Genomic DNA, 15,958 nt, shown 5'->3' on the forward strand with positions numbered 1-15,958 from the left:
TTTAGTCAGCAGTAATCAACACAAAATCGTATCTTTCTTTAGAACACTTTTTCACGGCCACAACGGCTGATATACAAGTCGTTATCGAAGGTTGAATGATATCAGCAAGCATTTGTTCTATTTCTTTACAAATGGCGTCGCTATCTGCGCGAGATAAGCAGAGGAACTTTTCCGCTCTGGACTTTCGGCCGCTTCGGTGATAAGTGGATTCTTCTTCGATATGAACTTGTTTATCTTTTAGCGTTAAGAATGAGGAAGCCTCACCTCAGTATAGCTTATATCTCAATACACCGTACCTGACAAACCAGTTTTCTTGGTATCCACAGCACCAATTTCGATGAAGCTTGCTGAATTGAAAAAGTAAAAGCGCGAATCTACTGACTATTGCAAGCAGATTTTTTACTCAATTCATCGATTCTTTTAAGAAAAGCTTGAATATCGCCAAAGTTCAAAAATCTGAAGAATCAAGTTTACAACTCTAATTCAGCAGTGAAAACAAATCGCAATATGGTGAGCTACAGATTTTTAAACATATGACGCGTGCGAAACTTATGTACCAAACAATGCTCTGAAATGCAGCACTAATTTGTGAACAGGACGATTGCGAAACCCTTGTAAGCATGGTAACAATTGCACGTAAACTGTAAACTTACACCTCACATTCGTCCGTTTAATACGCTCTGTCAGATATAAGTTCCCGAACAGCGATATGTGTTCTTTGTGTAAACTTTACTATTCATCCTGCTTGCTTTGTTTGTTACCGAATTTTAGTCATTTCTTTCATTTAGGTCCTATATCGAGATTCATCTTCCTCGAATCAGTAGAGCTCCGCTTTCCCTCGTAAATTCCACAAATTTAATTGAAATCGGTTCAGAGGGTGTCTAACGCGAGCATTTCTGCGTTTTACATAAAATTAACTAGCATTGGAATAGGAATTCCTTTGAAATTAAATTCTATAGAAGTAGTCCCTAAATAGCATTTCAATAGAAATCAGAGTGGACCCTGAAGTGAGGCTTCCTCCTAACGAAATCAAGCAGATATGTCTAATTATATTTCCTTCGGCAGTTATCATACATAGGTGTTCACATCAACTTAAGTGGGCATTAGTGAGCCACGTTTTAGATCTATCGATGCATAAAAATGAAATTAAAAATTTTTACTTGCCAGAACCATGATCTGATTATGAGGCACGCCGTAGTGGGGGACTCCGGACTAATTTCGCCTACCTGGGGTTCTTTAACGTGCAGTAATCCAACTACTTGAGCGTTCTCGCATTTCTCCCCCACAAAAATCGGGCCGCCGTGGCCGGGATTCGAACCCGCGATCTCTAGCTCAGCAGCACAACGCCGCAGTCACTAAGAACCCGTTCAGGATTGTCTCTGTAGCAAAGTGCAGGCAATGCTGCCTGAATGAACTATTTATAGCAAAGTTGGGCTATTAAAGTAGCTTTTGCAATAGCTATTTCAAGTAGGCCAGCCTGGCTATAAATACATGGCTATTGGTCATGAATAGGGCGGTTGGAGAAATAAGTAAAGAGAAAAGAATTTGCAATTTGAAAATTGCCACTTCCAGATCAAAATTTCTATGTCGGCAAGTGAAGCAGCTGGCTGTAGAGAAAATGGGACCAGAGCGTGCATTGTGCGAGGAGCATTGAGCTACATAGAAGGGAAGGCGAGGTGAAGGGAGGACATATCAGTAAAAATCAAAGGAAACTTCACTTATAACGAATTACTGAATATATGTTGGATCCGCCGATTTTTTAGAGGCACCTTTATTTGTAGTTACATTATCCATTCCAAGCACTCTTTAGTAGGTGATACAAGACACGGAGTTTTATCTTGTCGCTCGCTAGTGACGCGTCAGTCATTTAACACTCCCTCACATTTCGCTAAACGCTCATGCTTCGGTAACATCACTTTCGCATTGCAGTCATCATCTGAACGTCTGCCACGCACATCCATGCAACGTTAAAATGAACAGTCTATAACATCCTTGAAGAAAATTCACATGCAAGTCACAAAGAGCAAGATCACTGATTCACCACATATATGTGGCAATGCTGACAACATTGAGCACAGAACCTGCCACCGTCCGCGTTTTCCATCTATCCCACTACCATGCAATCGTCTTCGTAGATCGATGAACGCCCACTCCTTCGAATATAAATGCCAATGATAATCCTTTGCGTGACCATAGTCTGCCGAAGTGTCAGCAATCCACGAAATAGCAGTCAAAAACTCTCAGTCATCAAACATCGTGTACTGAAATAACCAACATAGGAGAGTTCAGCCAAGTAATCCATCACTCAACAGCAAGTCACCCGACTGAGATAAACTTCAGCGCTGATGGTGGCGTAACCATGAACTCGCTCGATCGGATTTCGTGCAAAACGTCAACCATAACCACTATCGTCCGGGTTCTAGTTGCCTTCACCGCCCAGCCACAGGCGTAAAAGCCTGCTAACGATGGCCATGCACCGTACGCATATGCCTCGCCAGTTCCGCGTTTTCCTCGAAGCACTTAATGCATACTTCGCACGTGTAAGTCCGTTGATCGTGGGCACACATACGATGCAGCCGTAGCTTGTCTTCTGACATAAAACGTAGGCCGCAGATGCAGCAGCGTTGCAGCGGTGTTGTGGGCCTCCAAATATTCATGACGTCAAAGTTCTCACTGAGTCGAACGGCACTTTCTTGTGAGAAACATCTGGGCGCAATGTCCGCAGCACTTCTCGCAGACTGCCATGGTCTCGCGATCACGCTGGAATTCTGCGCACCCCCTGCTGCAGCAAGTAGTTCCCAGTTACCAGGGCACCGAATTACCTGTCCGTCAGGAAATCTCCTGCTACGGTCGTCGTCTCTGAACTCCCCGGATACTTGACCCGTCCACCTCACGTTCTTTCGAACAGTAGCGGGGTACAAAACTGCCGAGTGCCACGGGTTGTCAAGCCCCGGGAAAGGTAGCAGCGACTGGTTCCGGTCAGGGACGTTGTGCGTGCGAACGGCGTGGACGTCAACGAAGCCAGTTGATTGTGATTTTACGTGCATGGTCATGTGTAAACTCAGCGCGCGCAGAATGGAAAACTGGCGCCCGCACACAACGCATAAGTGCCACATGTTCGCGCAGTCGACGGCGAGGTGAGGGGTCATTCCAGGGGTAAACGCCTCGGGGCACACCTGGCACAAAAAGGAGTCCGTCCGCAGCAGTTCGGAGTCGGCCTGGTGCCAGATTCTGGCGCTCAGTTGTGGAAAATGACGAGGTATTTGAGAAACATCATAAGTGAACTGCATGGCCCTACCCACCACGAGCGTCAAGCACTCACGCAGCACCGACGAGAGCTTGATGGCGTATGTGATGTAAAGTAGAATACTTGGTAACTTTAGATGCCAGAAGTTCGTTTATGTCATCGCCGGAACAATGTTCAAGTTTTGACTACGTGCTGGCCGTGACGAGCAGCTCTAGATGCTGGTTGAGGTAAGTAAATCTATGACCTACACTCGACGAGCGTGAATGTGCTCAGAGCATAACAATGACAGTTTCGTTTCGACGTCTCACTTGCCTCTCTCGTGACAGCAAAAGAAGCCCTGATGAGTGTGATGGCTTTAAGGAGCACTGGCTGTGTATATGTCACTCCGAAGTCGGACCTCACAAGTGTCCTTCGTGAAGTGGAATGCCGATAATCTTCCAGAGACGTTGACCGTGAGCCTTCGTGCAGAGCACACAAAGCTGCTGGCTATCTGCTCGAAGTTTGGGAGAACTTTATCGCTTGCACGACCCTCCTCAGCCAATCCCGACTCATGAGTCGTGGAGTTTTGATTATGGCGTTTGATTATGAATAATGCGTTATCATCGAGGTCGGGAGGGACAGAGGACTGATCACTGGTGCTTCGTTGTTTGCTAGGATGTACATAGTGCCGAAATAATGCGGTCAATAGCCTATATTATAATGCGAACGCTAGGTGTTTTTACAGACGAAGTAATTCTTAGCGAGTTCTCACCACTTTCCCGTAACAGGTATGTTTTAGCCTATTGCATGGGTTGATACTGGAGATAGTTATGCCTAAAACTTGGGCCTATATGTACTACTACGTATGTGTCCCTGGAACCGCTGGTCGCAGCGATGGTGCGGATATATATATATATATATTGTGCAAAGACGAAGTGAACTTGTCCGCGGGCGCTGGAAGAGAAGATGAGGAGGATAATAGAACAGCTCATACTGTGGTGAAGTCGAAACAATTGAACACTTCTTCCTGTCATGCCGCCGTTTTGGCTCATTACGAAAAGCACGCTTTAAAAGAACAATTTCACAGTGCTGGAATAAATATTACGATACCCAATATTCTATTTTTGGTGCCTCTTCTCTCGGACATTGTCATAGGGATGTTGGTGCAGCTGTTGTGGGGTATATAATTGAACCAGGACGATTTCCTTGTTATTTTCTTAAATTTTATGTGAATAAATTCCTTTGGTCATTCAAAATTTTTCAAAAGTGTTTCTTATTAGACTCCGATAATTCTTTTCCTTCAAACACCCGATTCTTGGCCAATCCTCCATAGTGGGTACGAGCCACTCTCGAAGGCAAGCAAGCAAGCAAGCAACAGCAGGGCACGCTGGTCGGCCTGCGTTCCTGCGGCGTTCCGATGCCTCTCCAAGCTTCGCTGACCTGCAGTGGTATTTTGGCTGTGTATCGGGTGGTTTCACGTTTCTAACTACCTTAATTTAATCCCTAATTTATTTACATTCCCTGTATCAGCCATCTTGGGCTGGTGTCGACCAATTCTCCTGGCCAGGCGCGATCCGCCTGGTCAGCATCCCTGCCATCTAACGAATTACCTTTGTGAGCGGAGGAAGCGGGCAGAAAGGTTGAAAAACGTTTAATTGGCGAAATTACAAACTGCGTTCATTGTCTGAGGCTGAAAAAACTCCGGCTCTCCGCTCTTCTCTCGCAAAACGTCACACGACTCTCAAGGTTGCTTGACCTCGTCTCTGAATAAAGCTATGTTTAGAGCTGAAGCTCACATCCCACCCCACTTAGAAGTTCAAGTCCACTTGGAAAAGAAAAGCTACTGTTGCATGACGTGATCGGGTGGGCAGTCTGGGCTGTCTGACTGGGCACTGATCGTTCAGCGGCAAAGCAGATGCAGTTTCTGCACTACGTGACACCGGGCGAGAAATCTTCAAAGGTGGATGGTGCATTCTTCAACCCGAAAGGCATTTGCGTCCATTTGAAAGTACCCTGGTGCGTGATGAATGTGGTTTTCTCCTGGTCTTCCTCTTTCACTCTGATTTGCCAGTATGCACAGCACAAATCCAAGACCGCGAACAGGGAGCTGCCAGCAAGGTCATCAAAAATGTCGTCAGCCCGGGGAAGTGGCTGCAGAACATTCACTGTCATATTGTTCAGAGGTATGTAATTCACACACAGCCTCTTTTTGTTGTTTTGCGTCACTACCACTGCTGGAAAGCCCCATGGGCCATAGGATGGTCGGATGATGTCTCTCTCAAGCAGAGTTGCTGTCTGACGCTCGAGAAATTGTCTATCACTGGCTGTGTAACGGTACGGCTGTCGACCGTAGGGCTTGGCGTCAGGCACCAGCTTGATCTCGTGTTCGATTCCTTCATAGAGACCGATGTCTTCAGGGCTTGTGCTGAAAAGACCAGCATGACGTTGTACAATGCGCTTTACGGCTGCTTGTTCTTCGTGATTGAGCTGAGCTCCAAGGCAGATGTCATTCAGGGGATCGTCAGGGACGTTAGCAAGTGGGTCTGAAGGCAATGGGCTGGAAGAGCTTGTCTAGAGTGGGCTTGTGGGGCATGTTGTTTCCAGTTGAACTAGGGCCGCCTTGTTGAGCTGGCTCCACAAGGGTTCATTCTCGTCTGGCTCGTGCTCGAATTGAAGTGGCTCTGCCGTGGGTTGCGAGGGATCAAAACGTGACAATGCAGATGTTGTCAAAATTACTGCATTTGACATTCTTGGCAATAGTTTCTCTTTGCACTGCACGACAACGTTGGTAGATGGCTTGCAGATCACAGGCAGCTTCGGAGGTTTGAAGTGGAGTTCAGCTTGAGCTGCGTAAAACCAATCCTCTCCCAGAATGAGGGGAAGGGCGTTCCGTTCAAGGATGGCTGCTTCGACAACTGCGGATAGAGGCCCAATAGTGATCCTCAAAAAGACAGATCCTTAAGGCATGACGGAGCTTCCGCCGACGACAAGCAAAGGTGGCTTGGTCCACGGTTCGATGTTGAGGTTTGATGCTAAGCTTGCTGCAAGAATGGTGACGTTTGAACCACTGTCTGGGAAAGCACTGATCTCTCCCAGTCCTTTGACGTGAGCAGTAGCGACGGCACATCTGAACTTGCATCCATACAAGGTGTCATCGACACGGCCAACACAGGCTGTTGGTGCTTTGGGGACTGTCGGCTTGTTGTCACCCGAAGGTTGCTTTGGTGTAGTACATTTATTTGCTAGGTGACCCTTCTCTTGACAGTTGTAGCACACCGCATCTTTCAAGTGTTGTCCTTTTCTGTATGCTGGGGCACCATACTTAGCTGAAATGGCTTCGTACCTCGACTCTTGGTCCGCAGGTGGTAGGCTGTTAATACGAGGAGGCAGTGCCATGCGTGTGGTGTGCTGGAACGTAGATGGTCGAGCAGTCTGTGAGGAGTTCACAACACTGTCAGTTCTGGCAGTAGCACTCTGGAGCTGGGGGCGTCCCGGCTGTCTTGCGAATTGCTCTGCTGGCTGTGGAGATCGGATCAGGCGGGCGTGGTCCACTGCTCTATCCACTTCGGATACAATGCTGAGGAAGTCGTCCACGGTACGGGGTCGCTGAACAGCGATGGATGTGGCTACCTGGTCGTCACGAATGCCTTGAACGAGGTATTCGATGCGTTCCTTGTCAGTAATGGGAACTCGACAACGTGACATGGTCTTGAGCTTTGCAAAGGTGTACTGTTGCAGGCTCTCTCCGGCTTTTTGTGTGAGGGCTGTGACCTTCTGTTGCCACTGTATCATGGAAAGTTGCTCGCCGAATTGTTCTTGGAGTCCGGCCTTCCAGATGGTCCATGTGGTAAGCTGTCGCCCTGTTGAGGCATGCCAGTCTGCTGCGACTCCACGTAGCTTTCCTTGTGCAATGGCGAGGAGAGTTGGGTCTTCCCATCGTGCAAGTCGTTGAATGCGCTCGAGCTCTTCGATCCAGTGCTTGAAAGTAGGGGTGCCACTTCCGTTGAAGGTAGGCAGCGAAGCTGAGAGGTCTGGTAGCGTTGTCACGTGCACTGGGTTCGCGTGACTTGCTATCGTGGTCATCATAATGGCCATGTTTTGGTGAAGAAAAGCTGCCATGTGCTGCATGTTCTCTGCTGGGTCAGACGTGAAGGCTGGCATGGCTGGGAATGACGTCGTAGGCACTGGCATGGTCGGGAACGACGTTGAAATTTCGGGCACGCATGGCGCGGGTTCGTGGTTTGGCAGTGGGTCTTTCCCGATATCAACCAAAAGTCGGTCGATTAGTTCCTCCTTATTACCGGTTGTGGAGAGGTTTCGGCGTTGCAGCTCAGTTTTAATCAATTGTGCATTCAACGTGGCGAGGTCTTCTGCGGTGGCAACACGCCAGTTGATGAACGACATCGTTGACACGCCGGGCTGGGTAGGCTTAGGAATGGTTTGGCGTTCAACAGCGCTCAATCGAGGGCACGGCGGCTTACTTGGCGGGCGAAGTGGCTGTGGCAGGTTGCGGATGTCGACTGCGCCATGTGTGAGCGGAGGAAGCGGGCAGAAAGGTTGAAAAACGTTTAATTGGCGAAATTACAAACTGCGTTCATTGTCTGAGGCTGAAAAAACTCCGGCTCTCCGCTCTTCTCTCGCAAAACGTCACACGACTCTCAAGGTTGCTTGACCTCGTCTCTGAATAAAGCTATGTTTAAGCTGAAGCTCACACCTTTAGATTTATTTTTTCGCAGTGGCATAAGCACCATTCCTGTTGCGCTCGTGCCTACCAATGGAGGTTCCATCAGGCTGACGAACCCACAAGCTGTCCAGAAGGAACTTAAGACCATGTCCAACCACTTCCAGACCATTACTGACGTGCGAACGTTCGGACGCGGAGGTAGATTGTGTCGGTCACCGGACAAGACCTGTGTTGAAGATCTACTGAAATGCACCTCATTCGCTTCCATCCCGGTGAGAACTTCTATCCCGCCTCACCTTGCGTGCACCAAGGGTCTCGTACGGGGCGTAGACTCCCACTTAAGTCCAACTGAAACCCTGGACAAGGTCTCCGCAGCAGGTGTCATTGCTATTTATCGTTGCAATCGCCTTGTAAATAATGAGACGATTCCTACTGAGTCCGTAATTGCCACGTTTGTGGGCACATCATGTGGCCACAAACGTGTGCACATGATGTGCCACTCGCGTCACGTCCAATCCAATGTCAGAATTGTTGGAGATTCGGGCACAGCGCAGGAGCTTGTAAGTAGAGCTTACGCTGCCGCACCTGTGGAGATGGTCATCCTTCAAGTGAATGCTCTGCTCAATCTGAAAACTGCTGCCTCTGCGGGGGAACACACCCAGCAGACTATTCGATTTCCTCAGCTCGCGCCCAAGGAACTCAAATTCTTGAAATAATTGACCGCCGTCGATGCTCCCGAAGAGATGCACTTGCAGTTGTTAAAGACAAGGATACTCTGGTGTTACAGCCCGTAGCACTCAAAGTATGAATATTTATCTCTCGGAAGCAATTGACGCTGCTGTGGAAAAGGCAATGACTAAAGCTATGGATAAATTGGTATCCAGCCTATCAGAATGCTTAGCCCAAATCATTTCCAGTCAGATGATTCAAATCATGCAAGCCACTAAGGCAGCGCTACAGTCCTCAGTACTTAACGCCACACCTCGAATGCCTAGCAACGACGTAGAAGCGCCTTCTACATTTATAGATCAGTCGACGGACATTACTCCGCCAATTCAAACAGGTGAGGGTGAGTCCTCTTCCTCAAACTCCCTTGCTGTCACAGATATGGAACTTGACGCTCGAGCTCCCAAACGAATGGGATCTCCAATTTCTAAGATTATGAAACCAAAACCAAAAAAGAGCCAACCATCGCCTATGATTAAAGAAAGCTTTCTTAAGGTGGCAGTTGCCGCTGCTGTGCGATCAACACCATTGGACAGTTGAAAGTATTGCAGTGGAACTGTCGCTCTATCTTCTCAGCTTTAACAGATTTGTTTTACCTATCTCATCAGCTTAATCCAGATGTTATACTTCTTCAGAAAGCTTGGCTGTCACCCGAGAAAAATTTTCATTTGAAAGGTTTTCGTTCGTTCCAGTTAGATCGTAACCCGCGAGGTGGAGGACTATTATTACTTGTTTCAAATAAAATTTGTCGTAAGGCAAACGTTTCTTTTAAATTCATGGACTCCGACTTCGAAATTTTGGTGATAGACTTATGTCTCCTAGGGTATCAACCATTTTCAATTATTAATACCTATTTCGCCACCGGTGTGCGAAGTACGCGTCAACTTCATAGGGCTGTAGCTGCTTGTAGAAAATAAATTTTGTTTGCAGGAGATTTTAATTCGCATCACGTGTCGTGGGGTCTAAAACAGATTTGTGTGGTAAGCGACTATGGGAATGGGCTATTGATAGTAACCTTTCATGTCAGAACACAGGACATGTGACATTTGTTAGAGGCCACTTTCGGTCAGTGTTAGACTTAACATTTTGTAGTGCTGGCCTCAATGTATCTTCGTGGTTAACAGTTGACTCAGCAACCAACAGTGATCGTCTTCCTGTGTCATTTGAAATAATGTGTCCAATAACTTTATAATGCTAGGCGTGCACATTTGTCAACCACAATAAATTTAAGACTGTCTTACTTGCATCCATTTCGAAACTTATCAATGCCAATGACAAGGAAATCGCTTCAACGATTTGTTCGGTTCTTGAGGGTTCCCGGAAGCAAGCTGAATTTGTCATCCCTTCGGCTAAACGCACCGCTTGTCGTTGGTGGAATGATGAGCGTACGCGTGATTATAGGAAAAGAAAAGCAGCCTGGGAAACACTTCTCCATAATCAATGCCCGACAAATTGGAAAAAATATCAGTTTCACGCTGGTGTATTTCAGCGTACTGTTAAACGAGCCAAAGATCAATATAATATTAGGCATTACGATTATCTATCAAAATAAAAAAAAACAAGCGAGCTCTGTTCGCATTTCTTCGTGCTAGAAAGGTGCTACCAACGCCGTAAACATTAGACTCTATCGTTTTGACCCCACAAGAAATGAGCTGCTCTCTAGAAGTGATTGCCAAAGGTTTAGAAAATTGATTTGCAGCCCGGCTTCCAGCTATTCATTATGCTTTGGCTCTTTGGATGACTTCACCTCAATTTCATTATCTGAGCTCAATCAGACTGCAGCATGCTTGCCAAATACAGAACCTGGCCCTGACGGAATCACAAATGAAATGCTAAAAATATTGGTAAAGGAATCGCCGAACATTCTTTTAGACCTGGCAAATTATTCGATTAAAAATGCTTGGATTCCTTTGCAGTGGAAGCTTGCCAAAATAATAATGATGCTTAAGAAACAAGGGGGAGGGTATACATTGGAGAACATCAGGCCTATTGCGCTTATGTCAAATGTAGTAAAATTAATTGAGAGGCTTATTCACCTTCGTATAATGAAATTTGTAAACGATAATTCAATTCTCAGTCCACGTCAGATTGGTTTCAGGGCCGGCTACTCCATCTGGCATGCCCACGTCGACTTAGAAAGCCGGATACACCTTGCTCGATGTCATAAGCAATACGCTGCCTTAGTGACGCTTGATATCGCTAAAGCATATGATACCGTGGAACACAATGTTTTGATAAATCGGCTAACATCTTGTGGTGTTCCTGGGTATATAGTAGCGTGGATTCATTCATTTTTAAGTTAAAGAGAATTCTAGTGCTACAAAAGCGGCTTTTCGCTTTCTAGGTGCAAACAAACGAGAGGAATACCGCAAGGTTCAGTCCTTTCCCCGGCGCTTTTTAATATTCTCATGAGCGCAATTCCCCATCATGAAGAAGTCACAACTTATGTTTATGCAGATGATATTGCGTTTTTCGCATCTGCAAATGACATTCACACGTTATATCAACGACTGCAAACTTACCTTTGTGCCCTGGAGAGCTGGTTAGATGTTAACCAGTTTTACTCAATACCAGCAAATGTGACATTCTCGTTTTTCCGATACATGACCCAGTGCATATCTCACTCTCTTACCACCTTCAATAAATACCACAAGTAGAGTCTGTTAAGTACCTTGGAATAATTTATAACGCCTCTCTCAACTGGCGGCCACACATAGATCATGTGACTGGAAAAGGTACCCGTGCAATTGGCATTTTGCGTAGGCTGAGCAATCGTCGAGTAGGATTGAGAAGAGAGACGCTTCTAATGATATATCGTATGTACGTTCGCCCTGTATATTAGAATTTGGTTGCGCACTCTTCTCTGGAGCTCCAACTTACACTTCCCGCCCTTTGGTCCTCTTAGAAAGAGAAGCATTACGTTTGTGCCTAGGGCTTCCCAAATTTGTTGCAAATTCTGTTCTTTATCTCGAATCCCGTGGTCCTCCTATTTCGTGTAGGTTCCGTCTTTTGACAGTACAGACGTTCCTGAGAATTTATGAATCACCGGTGCGACGTTCTCAAACAATATTCATTTCCCAAACTGATTGGTTTTTTCGTGTAAACTGGCCGCGTTCACATACTCCGCAAATTACATTCACGCAACATTTACTTGACCCTTTGGACGCGCGCATCCATGATGTACTTCCGATTCCCGACAGATCTGTTACCACTGATATTCAATTCGACGACATCTTTCCTAATAATTCAAAATTACTTCCACATAGTATTCTAGATGGTCTATTACAAGATCATCTGCAGAGCCCACAAACAAACATCGTTATTGCGACACATGCTTCACAGTGCGAGGAAAAATCAGGTGTTGGTATATTTTCCCCTATTCTCAATTGGACATTTTCTCTTCGGCTGCCAAATTTTATACTCATATTTTTAGCCGAATTCATGGTGGTGGTGCTGGCTGCACGCAAATTAGACCCATCAATTACGTCTGCCGTGATAGTCACTGATTCATTATCATTGTGATCATCCCTCACTGCTACTTGTGACTCTCGCGTAGTGAGGGCGTTTCATTAATTGGTACCTGGCTATTTGAGAAGTTTGCGTTTAATTTGGGTGCCTGGTCATAAAGGACTTATTATAAATGAAATAGCAGATTCACTAGCCAAGACATCGATAACCGGACCAATTTTTCCGTATTGTCCTTTGACTGCTCTTGTCACTGCTGCTAGATTTCGCAGGAGTGCCATTATGCAGGCAGTGTCAGGCTCTGCTCTAACTAATTCTTTGGATTATAGACATCTTCTATACCCTTGGCACAGAGATTTTGGTCAAACCCGGAAAATTGAAGTGGCCATCACGAGGCTGCGCTGCCGTATCCCTACGTTAAACATTTACTTACACAGGTCTGGTCTGGTCCCCTCACCATTATGCTTGTTCTATGGCGAAGCGGAGACAATAGACCATTTCTTGTCGTCTTGTAGACGTTTTTCTGCAATAAGGAAAAGACTACTGGAAATCCCGCTTCGTAATATTGGCCTCGATTTATCGGAGCCTGTAATCCTATCTTTTGGAGCCTCTATTATTGGGTTCATCCACAGAAATTCTTGCTTGGCAATCCAAAATTATCGCATTGAATCAAATGGATTACCATGTTAAACTTATTGTCCCCTTTACCACCATAGTTTTCTTTTATTCATTTATTTTTTTACCTATTACTAATTAGTCTTTTTTTCTCCTCTCACAAAATCTTCCTTTCTAAACTCCTGTGTTCTAATCATTAATTCCCTTGTTTTTATAGACACAATATAACCACCCAATTCATGGCCAATCCCCCACAGTTGGTATGCGCCACAGCCACTCAGGTCAACAACAACAACAGCTGGGTCAGGAACGGGTGCTGTCTCTGTCTCCTTTATTCCGTTACAATGGCGCAGTCGACGATATACCAGCCTTAAGCATCGTACTTCGGAGGCCTTGCGTTCTCCTGCCTATCGCCGCCATGGGTCCTTCCGGCGAAAGTATACCGTCAACATTTCCTTGGTCGTGGATGCCGTACCTGGGACTACCTTGATCTCCAAGCCGCCAAGGCATGCCGTCCACGCTGCCTTGGTCATGGATTCTCGCCGTCCTGGGTGTATCCTGCGGCCAGGGCACGCCGTCCACGCTTCCCATGCCGTGGACAGCTACCCCATGACATCAGCGACTCCTCAACCAGCCAGGGATGCTGTTCACGCTCCCCTGGCCACTGGTGCGGCTGGCTCGAGTACTGCGGCCGCGCACACCTCAGTGTTGGCCGTTTCCGCCGCTGGCTCAACCGGCAGCTTGACCGACATCATGCGAGCCGTCTCGATGCTGTCCCAGAAGCTGGACTACATCGTTTCAGCGTCTTCCGGTTTACCTCTAGCAGCATTTCCATCACCTGATGCCTCGGAACAACCGGAGTTTCATGGATTTCATAATGACCCCTTTCTGTGGGTGCAAGCAGCCAACGCGCTCGGTGCACGCCATGCCTGGCCTGACAACACGATATGGCAGGTTGCAGCGGGGCGATTTCGAGGTGACGCCAAGGCGTGGGACAACTACGAAGGCCGCAAGTACCAGTTCTGGGAAGAATGGAGCGCTGCCTTGATGGCTGTTTTTCGCCCTCTGGCGTGTGCCTGCGTCGAGCCCGACCAGCACTGCTCAGCGGCCGGAGCTCGTGCGACACACCACTTTGGCGCACCATTCGTGCCTAGTAACGCCTCGACAGAGAGGCCCGCAGGCTGCCCTGCCGCTGAAGCCGGCTCCCCGAGTGTCGTCATCGGCCCCATCGCATACGGCGGGCCGCGCACAGTGACTGCCGCTTCCGCTTCGAGTCACCACTGAGCGGCAGATCACAAACAGGCATCATCGGTTCCACCACAACCCATAAACACGCAGCAGAATAGCCGCTGCTACTTCGACTTGGCATTCTACGCCAGCCGAGCTGCTGCGGCGGCAATCCAGTGAATCATGGAAGCGGCACCACCTAGTCGCCGCAGCTGCACCTACCCATGTTTGCTAGATGGGGTCGCAGCCTGCGCCGTTGTAGACCGCGGATGCGAGCCACGTTTTCCGCCATCGATCTGGGACTTACTGTCAACGTCCGACACCACATCATCATCTCCAATTCCAAAGACCATGCCCAATTGCCATCCTCAGGAGCCGGTGAAGCGGCTCCCAAATGCACCAGCGTCTTGGCACATGGAGGCATCGGCGCCTTTCGTACATGAGTCGCTAGCACTACAGGTACCCGATATGTCCACGGATCACGGCACGCCAGTAGCGCACCCAGGATCTCTGCCAGGGGGGGGGGGTTGACAGTTTGCCTTAGTTTGCCAATACCATCTAAACAGCACTAATTGCAATTTCTTCACGGGAAATTGTCAAACAATGCGCTTTTTGCGCAATTTTGCGAGTGTGCAGACGATTGCGCGTCTTACATCTTAGTTGCAGTACTAAAAAAAAAGGGGGAGGGGTTTAACTCGGCCTCAGGGGGGGGGAGGGGGGAGCGGTTACAACCCCCGAAACAACCCCCCCCCCCCCGGCGGTGCACCATTACGGCACGCACATAAGTTCTGACCTGTCTGTCCGATCTTAGTATTTCAACACAGCCATAGGCCGAAGGCGTGCCTGTTCGCTTCGCGTTGAGGGAGGCCTCGCTGATAGATACGAATACGAGTAATACACCTGAGGCAGGGGCGTAGCCAGGGGGGGGGGGGGTCGAACCCCCCCCCCTGAAGTTTTTTGCGCGACCCCCCCCCCCCCACTTATCCACCCCTTTTTCTCGTCGCTTCGCGCTGACATGATTCAAGAAACCGATGCTACTATCACAATTTCATTCCTGGGCGCTTCCGTTTGGGTTGGTATAATTTACAGTGAATCTTGTCTGCATACGGAAAAACGTGTCGCGGTCTTTGTCAAGGCTTTGGCACTCTGTGAGGTGTTGGGTGATAATACCCGCCGAATTCTGAAGCAACAAATGCGGCGGCCACATTTTAAAAGGGGGCGAAAATGCTCGAGGCCCGTTTACTTAGGTTTAGGTGCACGTTAAAGACCCCAGGTGGTCGAAATTTCCTGACCACCACAACGGCGTTTCTCATAATCATATCGTGGTTTTGGGGCGTTAAACCCCAACAATTAACAATTAAGAACTGTGTTTTTACGACTGCTCGAAAAATCTCAATCCCGGAATAATTTCACTTAACTGTCTCGCTTCATTTTCAGCAGGCGCCTGTGGTTCATGCTACACATTCAGCTGAAGCCATCTACGTTCCTGGTAGAGAACAGAGAACGTCTTCCGGGTGGACTTGAATTTCACGGTGGATGTTTAGAAGAGCAATGGCAACCAATCTTTCATTTGTTGCTGAAGCTCTCAGGTACGTCTTTAGGCATCTCAGCGATGAAAAAGAGCGCATTCCCCGTCAGCTGTGCTCACAGGCAGAGTTGCCAGAATCTTTAAAAGATGGTGCAAGTTCGGAAAGAATACCTCTGGGCAATTGGCAGCCGCTTGCATTGCAGACATGTTGGGCGTTTCTCGCTCTTCCATTTCGCAGTTCATACTGCCAACTCGTCCTGCAGTTGCAAAGTTGAGATTACGTTTGAGTACAAAGCTGTAAACTCCTCGGCAATGGGAAGAGTTGCAGCTTCGGGTATATTTAGTGGCAGAAGGGAAGAAAGCATCTTCAAGGTGTGCCGAAGCCTTTTAAACCGCTCATTCAACTGGCTTATTAGGTAGTCCAGAAAAGCCAGAAACACCGAAAGCCGAAAGTGCTTTTCAACGCTAGCCACAGGCACGTTATGAC

Source organism: Dermacentor silvarum, chromosome 3 (genome assembly GCF_013339745.2).
Source record: "Dermacentor silvarum isolate Dsil-2018 chromosome 3, BIME_Dsil_1.4, whole genome shotgun sequence".
NCBI lineage: Eukaryota > Metazoa > Arthropoda > Arachnida > Ixodida > Ixodidae > Dermacentor > Dermacentor silvarum.